This window comes from Lissotriton helveticus, chromosome 2_2 (genome assembly GCF_964261635.1).
Source record: "Lissotriton helveticus chromosome 2_2, aLisHel1.1, whole genome shotgun sequence".
NCBI lineage: Eukaryota > Metazoa > Chordata > Amphibia > Caudata > Salamandridae > Lissotriton > Lissotriton helveticus.
Window position 1 is genome coordinate 517,014,492 of NC_136060.1, and position 14,870 is coordinate 517,029,361.

Below are 14,870 nucleotides of genomic sequence, written 5' to 3' on the forward strand. Positions count from 1 at the left end.
TTTGTGGTGGAAGGGAGTGCTGAACTAGCCCTCTAGAGAGGGTTTAAGTGACATCATATGACCTTTGACCCTGCATAGTTCCATGAAGTGATGTCACATAACCTTAATCTTGAGGACATCACAGTAATAATATTACAGAAGTTACATAGTTGCATAATTAATATGATATATTCTTCAAGGGGAGAACAAGGGGTGGGGGTTTCTCTTCCCTGAGAATTTGTAGAAAAAATGGGCTTTTCTAGTGCATTTTAATGCACACGTTTCAGATCAATGTTCTAAAAGTCACAGGCTCTAAAATACTCTCACTAAATATTCAAGTCCTTTCATGGTGCGCCAAGCTCCTGAAACCTGACAGCCCCCTCCCCCGAGTTCACCAAATTATGTATTTTAAGTGTCCTAAGAGTGCCCCCTTGTTTAATAAAATACCTCCATTGCTAGGACCAGCCTCTTGCCACGGTGGCCCCTTTGGCCCAAACATTACATAGAAGATGCCAGAGCCAGAATGTTCCTAATACTGCTTCTCTTGCGCTATGGAGGTCCCTTAGGTCAAAGGTCATGCCCAATATGTCAAGGAGCACCTTTTGTCATGGATGGCCCAGTGACTCCCATGCCACAGCTGCCTTCCCATCTACCAAGAGTCTCCTACACTGTGCCATCGCAGCGGGTGCCAACTGAGCAATGAATGCCCTCCCGGCGGCCATCGCTGCCATTTCTTCATGGGTGCTTCATGCCAACATGTACCTACAGAGCGTCACCATCAACATCCTGCTGAGGGCATCCCATGTGCAAGCATTGCCTCGGGTACTCCAGCGCCAACCTTTGTCGAGGAAGCTTCTATGAGCCAAGAAGCAGCCAGGCCCATCAGCACACGCTCACTCACATTCACCCATTCACTGATGCAAGCAGAACAGCACACGCTCACTCACATTCACTCATGCAAGCAGAACAGCACACGCTCACTCACATTCACCCATTCACTGATGCAAGCAGAACAGCACACGCTCACTCACATTCACCCATTCACTGATGCAAGCAGAACAGCACACGCTCACTCACATTCACCCATTCACTGATGCAAGCAGAACAGCACACGCTCACTCACATTCACCCATTCACTGATGCAAGCAGAACAGCACACGCTCACTCACATTCACTCATGCAAGCAGAACAGCACACGCTCACTCACATTCACCCATTCACTGATGCAAGCAGAACAGCACACGCTCACTCACATTCACTCATGCAAGCAGAACAGCACACGCTCACTCACATTCACTCATGCAAGCAGAACAGCACACGCTCACTCACATTCACTCATGCAAGCAGAACAGCACACGCTCACTCACATTCACTCATGCAAGCAGAACAGCACACGCTCACTCACATTCACCCATTCACTGATGCAAGCAGACCAGCACACGCTCACTCACATTCACTCATGCAAGCAGAACAGCACACGCTCACTCACATTCACTCATGCAAGCAGAACAGCACACGCTCACTCACATTCACTCATGCAAGCAGAACAGCACACGCTCACTCACATTCACTCATGCAAGCAGAACAGCACACGCTCACTCACATTCACCCATTCACTGATGCAAGCAGAACAGCACACGCTCACTCACATTCACTCATGCAAGCAGAACAGCACACGCTCACTCACATTCACCCATTCACTGATGCAAGCAGAACAGCACACGCTCACTCACATTCACTCATTCACTCATGCAAGCAGAACAGCACACGCTCACTCACATTCACCCATTCACTGATGCAAGCAGAACAACACACGCTCACTCACATTCACCCATTCACTGATGCAAGCAGAACAGCACACGCTCACTCACATTCACTCATGCAAGCAGAACAGCACACGCTCACTCACATTCACCCATTCACTGATGCAAGCAGAACAGCACACGCTCACTCACATTCACCCATTCACTGATGCAAGCAGAACAGCACACGCTCACTCACATTCACTCATGCAAGCAGAACAGCACACGCTCACTCACATTCACCCATTCACTGATGCAAGCAGAACAGCACACGCTCACTCACATTCACCCATTCACTGATGCAAGCAGAACAGCACACGCTCACTCACATTCACCCATGCAAGCAGAACAGCACACGCTCACTCACATTCACCCATTCACTGATGCAAGCAGAACAGCACACGCTCACTCACATTCACTCATTCACTCATGCAAGCAGAACAGCACACGCTCACTCACATTCACTCATTCACTCATGCAAGCAGAACAGCACACGCTCACTCACATTCGCTCATTCACTCATTCTATCATTAGCATTGACTTGCAATCATTCATTTTCACCGACTCTCGTGCACTCCCTCGCACCCTGAATCACTCATTCGCCCTCTTTCACTCACTCTTACTCTGACTCACTTATACTTACTCACTCATTTTGACACGCGCACACACACACATCCACGAGTCCATATACAAACACGCGTGCTCACAGATAGACGCGCTCTCACCCAAACTCACTCTGCAGATCTTGCTGCTCCACTTTATTTTACACCAATAGTGAATGATAACCTAGTATTCACTATTAATGCAATAACAATAAGCAGATACAAGGTCCTGGCTCTGATAATGCGAGACCCCCCGGCGTTCTTGGCACTGATGTTGCCATCTCTGAGGCCAGGGGTCGCAAAAGCAGTGCCAGGGGTAGCAAGGGGCAAACTGCGACCCCCGGCGACCCTTAAAGGAGGGCCACATGTGCACTTCCTATTTCCTTATCTTCCCCAACACCCTACACTTCCAGTCTCCTTATCTGTGAATGTTCCTTTTCATCCCCTGCTTCCTCTCTTCAGCAATGTTTTCAATATTCTCTTAATTCTTCTTTTTTGTCTTTCTCTCCTTTGCTCTGACTCAGTGTGTGGAAAACCCATTCCCAGTCCGTCCCACCGTCTGGAATCACTGCCACAAATTAAGCTCTGGACAATAAGGGGCACATTTACAAGGAGACATCACCACCAGACCCTCACTTTTCGTGACGTTTTATTGGGCATATCCCCTTTTCCTTATTTACAAAGAGGTGTTAAGCCACTTAACGTGACATAGCGCCACCTTGTAAATAAAGCTCCTTTTCACGTTTCACTTAGCATGAAAGGGGCTCTGCACTGGCTGTTCCAGTGGGCGTCCTACCACAACAACCACGGCTTTTAATGCTGCCACATATGTACAAGGCTGGTGCAGCACCTAAAACTAAGGCCAGGTAAAATCTAGGCTTAGGATGGCCATACGGCGAGAAATCATTCATTTCTCTTCGTATTTTGCTCTTTCTATGTGCGCTGCGTTACTCAAGACACATAGGGCCTTATTTATGAAAACTGTTGCATCGCTGCGTGAAAACAGAGATCCGACAATTTCAGTGCGCCCTCCTTGCGACATGATGGATGCCTCATATTTACTGTATGACGCATCATGTCCCAAGGAATGACAGATACGTCAGTATTACTGATGCATCTGTCGGCGCAAACTGACGCATTCCTGGAGTTGTGGTGGAAGCGTGACGCGACTCCAGCAATACAGGGGGAGGGCTATGAATATAGCACTGCATCAGTCTTATGCCTACTGTGCGGCAGGCATTGGACATCGACGCAACGGCGTCCTAGAAGTGGCTCCGTGAAACTCTCATAGATTTCACTGCGTCACTTCTACGAGGCTTTTTGCGGGGGAACGCCCACCCTGCATACATTATACAGCGCTAAAGTGTCGCAAAGCCTCATTAATAAGGCCCATAGAAACAGTAAATTGCCTTTCAAGATTGTTTATGTGCAGCAAGGTGCGGAAGCTTTTTTTAGCACAAGCACCAGGGGGAACGCAGGGCTGTGCCGTATATTTGTAAATACGGCGCATCCCTGTGTTTAAAAGATGTCAGACCGCGGCGTTACCGATTTTGTCGTGCCACTGTGCTCTAACATGCTATTGTAAGTATCTCCCTTGGTGCGGTGGTGACGTCATTTCAGCAGGAGGGGCCACTTCGCCGCTATGAATATGATTCTGGCGACGAGGGAGGGGGGGGCTCAAAATGCGCATTCTGCCCTCGGATACCCGAAGACGCGCTCCGACTAAAGGGGTGTACCCCCAGAGCCTGGTCATGTGTCCAGGCATGAAGTCCATGTGACATGGGCCGTCCACATGGGGGGGTCACGCCCCGACTAAAGGGGTGTACCCCCAGAGCCTGGTCATGTGTCCAGGCATGAAGTCCATGTGACATGGGCCGTCCACATGGGGGGGTCACGCCCCGACTAAAGGGGTGTACCCCCAGAGCCTGGTCATGTGTCCAGGCATGAAGTCCATGTGACATGGGCTGGTCCACATGGGAGGGCCGCCTGGGATCCTGTTACCATCATCGTGACCTGTATTGTAGTGTCCCAGCCAGGACCAGCATTAGGACAAGCACAGAAAGCCAGTGGACTTCCCCTGATCAGTACACACTTTGATTGTAAATATAAGACAGAAGAACTTTCAAATGCACTCTGGTGCTGCCTGGAAGAGCCCTGAGTGAGATGTAATGTCAACAAAGAGAGAAAAACAATGTTAAGAATAAATAGTGCATATAAAGTTCTATTTAAGACTCATGTCCGGGACTTGCAGAAACTTAAAAATAAAACCAAATGTCTTGTATTTTTCTCTAGGAAAGGAGGAAACCCTTTAAGGCACAGCCAGCTTCTACTGGTAACACATGTAGCGCTGCAAGGCCCCCCACTGCTCCTCCACAGACCTCCGTGACCAGAGGTCAGTAGAACGGCCAGTAGGGTCCTGGCAGCCTGGACATCACTGTTAACGCATAGTGAGTGGTCTGGGCCAATGAGAAGCGAGCTGCCTGCATACCCACCAATAGCATGTGGATGCAGTGGCAGCTCCTCTGGTGTGGCAGAGGAGCGTCGCCCCACTGCTTTCAGTTATTATCATCTTATGTGTTTTGTGTTGCTTTGCGGGCGGGGGGGGGGGGGGGGGGGGTGGGCGGGGCTGCTCCGCTCTCAGAGCAGGGCGGGGGGGGGAGTGGTTTGCCCACTCCTAATTGTGCGCTGTGACTCTTTGCAGCCCTCTTGGGCCACCCAAACCAGTCATGCGCACTTTCACCTTCTCCATGCAGGCTCTAAACATGCCCACCCTCCAGCCCCTGGCTGAGCACCGTGTCACGGTTGTAACCCAGCAGCGAGGCGCCTTGAAGCCTTCTGAGCCTACCTGTAAGCCAGCAGTGAGGCACCTTGAAGCCTTCTGTGCTTGCTTGGAGGCCAGCAGTGAGGTGCCTTGAAGCCTTCTGTACCTGATTGTAAGCCAGCAGTGAGGCGCCTTGAAGCCTTATGTGCTTGCTTGGAGGCCAGCAGTGAGGCGCCTTGAAGCCTTCTGTGCCTGCTTATAGGCCAGCAGTGAGGCACCTTGAAGCCTTCTGTGCTTGCTTGGAGGCCAGCAGTGAGGTGCCTTGAAGCCTTCTGTACCTGATTGTAAGCCAGCAGTGAGGCGCCTTGAAGCCTTCTGTGCTTCCTTGGAGGCCAGCAGTGAGGCGCCTTGAAGCCTTCTGTGCCTGCTTATAGGCCAGCAGTGAGGCGCCTTGAAGCCTTCTGTGCTTGCTTGGAGGCCAGCAGTGAGGTGCCTTGAAGCCTTCTGTACCTGATTGTAAGCCAGCAGTGAGGCGCCTTGAAGCCTTCTGTGCTTGCTTGGAGGCCAGCAGTGAGGCGCCTTGAAGCCTTCTGTGCCTGCTTATAGGCCAGCAGTGAGGCACCTTATAGCCTTCTGTGCTTGCTTGGAGGCCAGCAGTGAGGTGCCTTGAAGCCTTCTGTACCTGATTGTAAGCCAGCAGTGAGGCGCCTTGAAGCCTTCTGTGCTTGCTTGGAGGCCAGCAGTGAGGCGCCTTGAAGCCTTCTGTGCCTGCTTATAGGCCAGCAGTGAGGCACCTTGAAGCCTTCTGTGCTTGCTTGGAGGCCAGCAGTGAGGTGCCTTGAAGCCTTCTGTACCTGATTGTAAGCCAGCAGTGAGGCGCCTTGAAGCCTTCTGTGCTTGCTTGGAGGCCAGCAGTGAGGCGCCTTGAAGCCTTCTGTGCCTGCTTATAGGCCAGCAGTGAGGCGCCTTGAAGCCTTCTGTGCTTGCTTGGAGGCCAGCAGTGAGGCGCCTTGAAGCCTTCTGTGCTTGCTTGGAGGCCAGCAGTGAGGCGCCTTGAAGCCTTCTGTGCCTGCTTATAGGCCAGCAGTGAGGCACCTTGAAGCCTTCTGTGCTTGCTTGGAGGCCAGCAGTGAGGTGCCTTGAAGCCTTCTGTACCTGATTGTAAGCCAGCAGTGAGGCGCCTTGAAGCCTTCTGTGCTTGCTTGGAGGCCAGCAGTGAGGTGCCTTGAAGCCTTCTGTGCCTGCTTATAGGCCAGCAGTGAGGCGCCTTGAAGCCTTCTGTACCTGCTTGTAAGCCAGCAGTGAGGCGCCTTGAAGCCTTCTGAGCCTCCTTGAAAGCCAGCAGTGAGGCGCCTTGAAGCCTTCTGTACCTGCATGGAGGCCAGCAGTGAGGTGCCTTGAAGCCTTCTGCACCTGCTTGTAAGCCAGCAGTGAGGCGCCTTGAAGTCTTCTGTACCTGCTTGTAAGCCAGCAGTGAGGCGCCTTGAAGCCTTCTGTACCTGCTTGGAGGCCAGCAGTGAGGCGCCTTGAAGCCTTCTGTACCTGCTTGTAAGCCAGAGTGAGGCGCCTTGAAGCCTTCTGAGCCTCCTTGAAAGCCAGCAGTGAGGCGCCTTGAAGCCTTCTGAGCCTCCTTGAAAGCCAGCAGTGAGGCGCCTTGAAGCCTGCTGTACCTGCTTGGAGGCCAGCAGTGAGGCGCCTTGAAGCCTTCGGTGCCTGCTTGGAGGCCAGCAGTGAGGCGCCTTGAAGCCTTCTGAGCATCCTTGAAAGCCAGCAGTGAGGCGCCTTGAAGCCTTCTGAGCCTCCTTGAAAGCCAGCAGTGAGGCGCCTTGAAGCCTGCTGTACCTGCTTGGAGGCCAGCAGTGAGGCGCCTTGAAGCCTTCTGTACCTGCTTGGAGGCCAGCAGTGAGGCGCCTTGAAGCCTTCGTGCCTGCTTGGAGGCCAGCAATGAGGCGCCTTGAAGCCTTCTGAGCCTGCTTGGAGGCCAGCAGTGAGGCGCCTTGAAGCCTTCTGAGCCTGCTAGGAGGCCAGCATGGCCAGCAGTGGGGACATTCGTACTCGCAGCCGCAGCTGCTTTGCCTTGCGGGCTAGCAGGCATCATTCACTCACTAACCACATGACATAGCGCCGCGAGGCGCACCAGAACCACACACAGCGCCCTGAAGCCCTGACTAACATGACAAGCCCCCCCACACAGTGACCCTCTGTGGGTGCCATGCTGTGCCGGGGTGACAGGGGGCAGGGGGGCTATGGCTGGGGGGTCGTAGGGTGAAGGCCCAGAGGGGGTGGCAGAGTGGACGCCCTCCCTGGGCAGATACTGGGCAGTAATGCACCTGGAAGTCAAGGGCAGAGCTGGAGACCACGTGCAGTCAGGAGAGCTGCTGCTAGTGGGGGGGGGGGGGACAGGGGGGGGGGGCAGGAAGCTTTACGTGTGCCAGCCCCCCCCACCTCCCCTGTTCTGAAACTCCTCCGCCAAATACACAACTACTGCCCACTGCAAAGAGTGATGCTGCAACTGACCCTGCCCCAGCCCCACCGTCCATGGTTTATCGGCCTCTAACAGACACCGGCCGGACATGTGAAGGCCTAAGGGCCCCCTCCAGCAGCCCCAGCCCCCCCCCCCCCCCAGTCTGTGGGAGGCGCCGGCCCCGAAGGTGTCAGAGGCTTCACGGTAGGACCAGAACTGATACATGAGGAGAAAATTACAAGTGAACAAATTACAAAAGCAGAAGATAAGTTACATGAGGCAAAAGTGACAATTGTGAGCAACAAAATACAAGAAGAGCAAACGGTGCATTAGAGGAGGGAAGAGAGTGACGTGTGCAGGTTACAAAAGCGAACAAAGTAAACATAGAGGTAAAATACCGCAATATATGGAGGACACTCAGGCACAAGAACAACCGTTACGTAGGCAATGGTGGCACTTGTGCAGGTATCGAAAGCAAACAAAATGTAAGAGGAGCAAAGAGTGAGTTACAAGAGAAAAGTGACGTGTGCATGTTACAAAAGAGAACCAAACACAGGTAGAAGTATAACACTGCAATAAAGGGCAAACTCTCAAACGACAAGAACACACTGGGAAGACACTTCCATAGTCATGGAGGGTAGAGTTTCCTATAATGGAGGGTCTTCCTTCAGATAATAGAGAGCCTCAGAGAGTCACCGGCCTGACATGTGACTGACCCTGCCCCAGCCCCCCCCCCCCCCCCCAGCCTGCGGGAGGCGCCCTCCGCCACACGGAGCCCTCTGCCCCCCCCCTGGGGCTCGGGCAGCTCTTACCTCCTCCCCGGATGTCCTCCTCCTTCCAGGCCTCGGGGTCCCCTCTGTGGGATGACGCGCTGATATCGGGGTTCACCTCTGGAGCGAGGGGTTCAGTGGGCCCCGAAGGCCGCGGCTGTTCCCGGGGTCCCCCCTGGCATGGGACCACCTCCGAGGAAGGTGAGACTGGTACCCGGGCGAGGGCAGTGGGTATCCTGGGATGTGGGGGCTCCGGGGTCCCTGAAGTTGGGGTGCTCCTGGAGGTTGGGGAGGGGGGGCTCTTAGAGGTGGCGGCGGGGGGTGGGGGGGTCCCTGAAGTTGGGGGGCTCTTGGAGGTGGGTGTGGGCTGGGAGTTGGGGTGCTCCTGGCGGTGGGGGGTGCTCCTGGCGGTGGAGTGGGGGCGTCCCTGGATGTTGGGGTGCTCCTGGCGGCGGGGGGAGCGGGGCTCTGCTGTGGTCCGGGTGCACGCGCCTCGAGCTCTGCCCAGCTTGTGTAAGGCGCAGCTGGCAGAGCGTCCCCCCCATCCATGCACTCCTCCCCTCCTCCTCCCACGCCCCCCCCCCCTCATCCCCAAATATTTGAACCTCTGCGCAGCCCTGAGCGCGAGCCCAGATGTGCGGCCTGCGGTGCAGCCCCAGCATGAGCTCACAGGGTGGAAGAGATGAGAGGGCACATTCCAAGCCAGGGGTGGGGGCAGAGAGAAGAGGGGCAGAGGGCACACAGGGAGGGCAGAGAGAAAAAGAGAGCGAGGGACACAAGGAGGGAAGAGGGAAAGAGAGAGGAGAGAGTGAGGGCACACATGGAGGGCAGAGAGAGAGAGAGAAGGTGAGAGAGAGGGAGAGAGAGAGAAGGAGAGAGAGTGAGAGAGAGAGAGAGGGAGAGAGAGAAGGAGAGAGAGAAGGAGAGAGAGAGAGAAGGAGAGAGAGAAGGAGAGAGAGAGAGAGAGAGAGGGGGAGAGAGAGAGAGAGGGAGAGAGAGGGAGAGAGAGAAGGAGAGAGAGAGAGAGAGAGAGAGAGGGAGAGGGAGAGAGAGAGAAAGAGAGGGAGAGAGAGTGAGAGAGAGAGAGAGAGAGAAAAAGAGAGGGAGAGAGAGAAGGAGAGAGAGAGAGAGAGAGAGAGAGGGAGAGGGAGAGAGAGAGAAAGAGAGGGAGAGAGAGTGAGAGAGAGGGAGAGAGAGAGAAAGAGAGGGAGAGAGAGTGAGAGAGAGAGAGAGAGAGAAAAAGAGAGGGAGAGAGAGAAGGAGAGAGAGAGAGAGAGAGAGAGGGAGAGGGAGAGAGAGAGAAAGAGAGGGAGAGAGAGTGAGAGAGAGGGAGAGAGAGAGAAAGAGAGAGAGAGAGAGAGAGAGAGAGAGAGAGAGAGAGAGAGAGGAAGGACAGAGAGAGAGAAAGAGAGAGAGAGAGAGAGAGGTAGAGAGAGAGGCAGAGGCAATGAGAGAGAGAGATAGAGAGAGAGAGAGACAGAGAAGGAGAGAGAGACAGAGAAGGAGAGAGAGGGAGAGAGAGGGAGAGAGAGAGAGAGGGAGAGAGAGAGAGGAAGGACAGAGAGAGAGAGAAAGAGAGAGAGAGACAGAGAAGGAGAGAGAGTGAGAGAGAGAGAGAGGGAGACAGAGAAGGAGAGAGAGAAGGAGAGAGAGAGAGAGAGAGGGCTCACAGTGAAGGAAGTGACCGGATTAGGGTCACCCGGGTCACTCACGACCACCTCTCAGCTTTCCATACAAATGAAGAGTCGATCAGACAGTAGAGAATACAAACCAATATCTGTTTATTGAGGTGCACTCAGAGCGGAGCCCGTCGAGGTGCACTCAGAGCGGAGCCCGGTCTGCCCAGTCGCTCAGGAGTGCTGCAGAGGGACTGACATCAGCAAGCATAGAGATACCATATGTACATCCTGGACCCAATGAAGACACGCCCACAGTGGACATTTCCAAGGAGATGCAGTACAACAGTGAGGTACAAAGAATACGTTTTGATTCTGAGGCCGGGCACTCGCTATCTACTACTCAAGGTCTCTCTGCCCGTGCCCGCCACTAGACAAGTGGGAGAAGGCCTCTATCTAGTGGGAAGGTATGCGCTAAATAAGAACAGTGTATTCATTAGTGAAGCAAAACTCGGCCTTGGGGAAACGCAACTCAGCAGAGGCCGTTTCTCAGCCATAACAAAGGATCAGTTTCGATCATGATTCAAAATGGCGCCGAAATAGCCTGCGAATGCTAACCTACATATGATAATGCATGAACAAAATCATTGCTATTCTAACAGACCCTCCTTTTAGCATGAGCTAAAACATTTTCCAGTAAAGAACAGACAAAATAAGAAAACAGTAATTCATGAGTACCTTACTTATGAACACTCCAAACTTTCAGCATCAGGAAGGGAGACCGCAAGGAGGGAAGAAGTCTCAAAAATGCCCTCATCTATCGGCAGCAGGTCGTCTACCTCCATCTGCAGCATGATTCCTCTCAGGAGTGGGGAGAGTGGTGCAATAAGAACAACAGAAGGGCAGGCATTGAATAAGGACACAGCAAGAGACCAAGATCACAATGAAATAAATCACCTTTTCAAGTGTCCAACCCCAACTACCAAAAGTGACCAACTCCAGTTCCCACTTCCCATTCCCTTCACATTTTATAAGATGTTTAAAATGTGCTGGGTAATATTATTTTCCATATTTGTGATCCCAACTACACACTGGTCTCCGTAAACAGCGCACACACCACCACTCCTCGCTAGGATTAAATCAACAGCATATCTAGTTTGCTCAGAATATAGCCGCATACTTTCCAATTGGGTGGTGATGTCATACAAAGCTGCTACTGTGGAGTTAGACAATATTTGCATCTTACATCCAAAATATTCTCCAGCTTTCTCCCCCCAGGCCACAGCAGGACCACCAAAGGTAATAATGCGGGAAAGAATGTACTCGAAAGTAATACCATTACTATAGTTATTGACTTCGAGATCTGTCACTCCTTTGCAGAATTATTTGGTCAATGTCCTTTCAACCCATCTTACGTTAGGCTTCGTATGTTTGCAGGGTACACCCAAAGGCAGTACCATCCCAAGTGCCACCTCATCCGTACCATTATGAACATTCCAATAAGTCCCATTAGATGGAAAGAAAACCCCTGGGTGTGCATACACCGGTCTATCATAATCTTCCTGGAATTCCTTCCAAAGGGACTGGGGTCCTTTGTCTTCACCAAAGAGTGCGTGCCCTTACGCAATACTATCCCTGAGCAATTGACATACAGTATAGTGTCAGTAAAATTAATAATTGGGCAACAAGCAGGGTAATAACCAGCTTCTCAGGGAACTGTCAATTCCCTACACTGATAAACCGCCAGGGTTACATTCTGTTTTTCCATACAGAAGTTGTTGCAATAAGTGTTGTTTCCACACCCTGGATAACCCGTGCCTCGTGGCTTTCTATGATATAGACAAGGACATGGCTAGCCAAACCCAAATACTCCTTTCACCTCTTCGAAATCAAGGGGCCGATTATAGGTATAATTTACAATTGACAATGGGTATGCTGTTCAGAGACTAGGGACAGATTCAGTGAGGTAACAAGCAGTCCATTCTCCAAAGAACCCCTTGTGTGTATCTAGAAACACATTGCTTGGGGCTGTCCTTCTCTTTCGAACTTGAGGAAGAACCTAGCGGTACATTAACAAGGACCTTGTTAAAATTATCGCTGTTTTAGCAGAAGGAAACTGCCGCTAAAATGGTGATAATGGGCTTGATAATATGCATTATAGAATTCCTATAGAAGCCCAGGTTAGATGTCCGGCACATCTAACCTGGGCTTCTATTTGAATTCTATAACGCATATTAGCAAGCCCAATATCGCCGCTTTAGCGGCAGTTTCCTGCTGCTAAAACGGCGATAATTTTAACGAGGTTCTAGCTAATATGCCCCCTTATCTTTACTATGTAACAGTACACTTTGATCACTTTCCAAAACCCATGATACGCCACATAACATGATTAACAGCAAAATCATAAGGTCAATACATGTTAACTTTTGTTTACGGGTCTACACTGCATTGTGCAGGGCAACAAGAAGCAATGGCTGCTCTTCCTCAGCAACTATTCTACCAAAGGGATGCATAACGAATGATGAAATGGGGGCAAATATAAAAGTAATATACAAGTTCCCAGTGTCCGTCAGAGCCTCACTGGTACAGGCTCCTATTGGTCACCAAACACGTTGGCACTCTTGAGCACCGGCGGTGGGGCTTGCTCTGTCCTAAGCTTGTATCCCATGTCGGTCAAGATGGTATACCTTCAGGGTATACTTTTTAGTCCTCACTATCTAATGTTCATGCAACCAACTAAAATAAGCAAAACTCGTCACAAAGCTCAGTAAACCTCCATTGGCACTATGACCTCAGTACAACATATCTTACACAGTCCATCCCTAATCTCTTTTCTTCTTAGATACAGTTTCCCTCAGCTGAGGGCGCAAATTGTACAGTGCAGCCCCAAGCACTGTAGGATGAACAAACAACGGCTCCTTGATGGCTCGTATTTCCAGAGGAACAGCCGCATTCAGCACATTTTCATTCTCCTGATCCGTTTGAGTCCTATTTAGCTGGGCATCACTAAACGGGATAAACCGAGGCACCTGCTCAGTCTCGGAGTCCCCAATGGCATTGTTCACCCACTGATCATAGGGCAAAGGCAGAGGGACCCTGCGACAATGGGTCGCATGTATCCAGTTCTTACGGCCAGCAACTTTCACTGCGGTGCACGTTGCTAACAGGACCTGCTCCGGCCCCCTCCACAGTGGCTCCAAACTTTTCTTCCACTGAAAATATTTCACCAAGACAGTCTCCAGGCTGAATGTCATGGCCAGGCCCCTCTGGTGTTGGCGGTAGAGAGCCTCGAACCTGTTGGTGAACAGCACTTTCAGTTAACTGGCCAAGATAATCAAGCAACAAGGGATACTCAATATCAGAAAACTGCAGAGGGCGCTGGACGCCCCAAGACATTTGCCGGGCGTCCAAACACAACCTCATACAGTGACAATCCTGTTCTAGAATGTGCTGTCGTTCTCGTTGACAACAGAGTTAACGGTAAAGCATCTGCCCATGGTAACCCTGTCATCTCCTGAATTTTTTGCCAGTTTGAGCTAGAGAGTACCATTGTACTTCTCAACCAAACACGCTGACTGTGGGTGGATGATTGGCAGTATGGAACTCTTGCTTTATATGTAAACCATCACAAATCAATTCGATCACTTTTGCATTAAAATGACTTCTGTTATCACTCCAAATCAGTCGGGGCAAGCCAAAACGAGGAAAGAACTCCTTCAGGAGTACCTTAGCAGTTGTAATGACTGTATTGTCGTTTGTGGGATAAGCCTCAACCCACTTACTAAATGCACAGACAACCACCAAAACATACTTCAAATTATTACATCTCTCCAACTCTATATAGTCAATTTGAAGGACCTCAAAAGGAAAAGTGGGTGGTGCAAAGTTACCAGGGGGTATAGGGATACCTTTCCCAGGATTATGCATCATGCATACCATGCAGTACTTCACTAAGTGTGCAGTTTGTCTAGGGATATTATCATTCTGCCATACGGAACCTAATTTATATTATTTATTTATTTGTTAAGTTTGTAGGGCGCTCAGCTACCCAAGAAGTGTTTCCCGGCACCAAAACGGGGCATAGACAGTGAAGCAGGACCTTCCGTAGATGTTACTGATCAAACAACCAGGTTTTGAGGGTTTTTTCGGAAACGCATGTAATTAGTTTCTTTACGAATGGAGGTAGGGAGAGTATTCCAGATGGAGGGGCCAAGATAGGAAAACGACCTCCCTCCCCTTCTAGAGAGTTTAAACCTGGGCACACAGAAGTTTGCCGCGGTTTCAGATCGTAAATAACGAGCCGGTACGTAAGGACGTACTAGTGCTTGAAGATATTTGGGAGCAGTACCAGCTTTTATCCTAAACATATAGCTCAGGGCTTTGAATTTAATGCGATTCTCGACCCTGAGCCAATGTAGGTCACGTAGGTGGCTAGAAATGCTGGTGTTCTTTGGAATCCTACAAAGCAATCTAGCAGCAGAGTTCTGGATAAGCTGTAGTCTACGTACCACGGCTTTATTTGACCCAAGTTAAAGAATGTTACTGTAGTCAAGTCTTGATGTAATAAGAGCATTGACTACGGTCTTTTGGGTGGAAACGGGCAACATCCATAACATTTTCTTGAGCCATTCTAAAATGATGAAACATAGAGCAGCTATCTTAACAGTTTGTTGGTGCATGGACAGTGTGTTGTCTACAATAACACTCAAGTTACGAACATGGCTGGTCGGTACAGGGAGATTGCCCATTTGAGTAGGCCAGTGGGACTAACAACTTACAATTGCCTTTTAGCACTAATATGAGCTGGACCGTGGGCCAAAGTAACGACAGGAAGAACCTATGCATCAGGCAACATCCATCTCTGCTTCCCTGACTT

General features: G+C 50.9%; 1 protein-coding gene across 4 annotated transcripts in view; it reads right to left on the reverse strand.

Annotated features, from left to right (window-relative positions):
- The window catches only part of LOXL3 (lysyl oxidase like 3), a 377,140-nt gene extending 368,468 nt beyond the window's left edge, over positions 1–8,672 (reverse strand). The window contains exon 1 of one of the 4 annotated variants that reach the window (XM_078678827.1): positions 8,421–8,672. The gene's annotated coding sequence lies outside the window, so the exon portion shown is untranslated. The remainder of the gene's footprint in view (positions 1–8,420) is intronic. The other 3 variants (XM_078678825.1, XM_078678824.1, XM_078678826.1) reach the window with 3 other exon arrangements.
- Between the last annotated feature and the right edge of the window lie 6,198 nt (positions 8,673–14,870).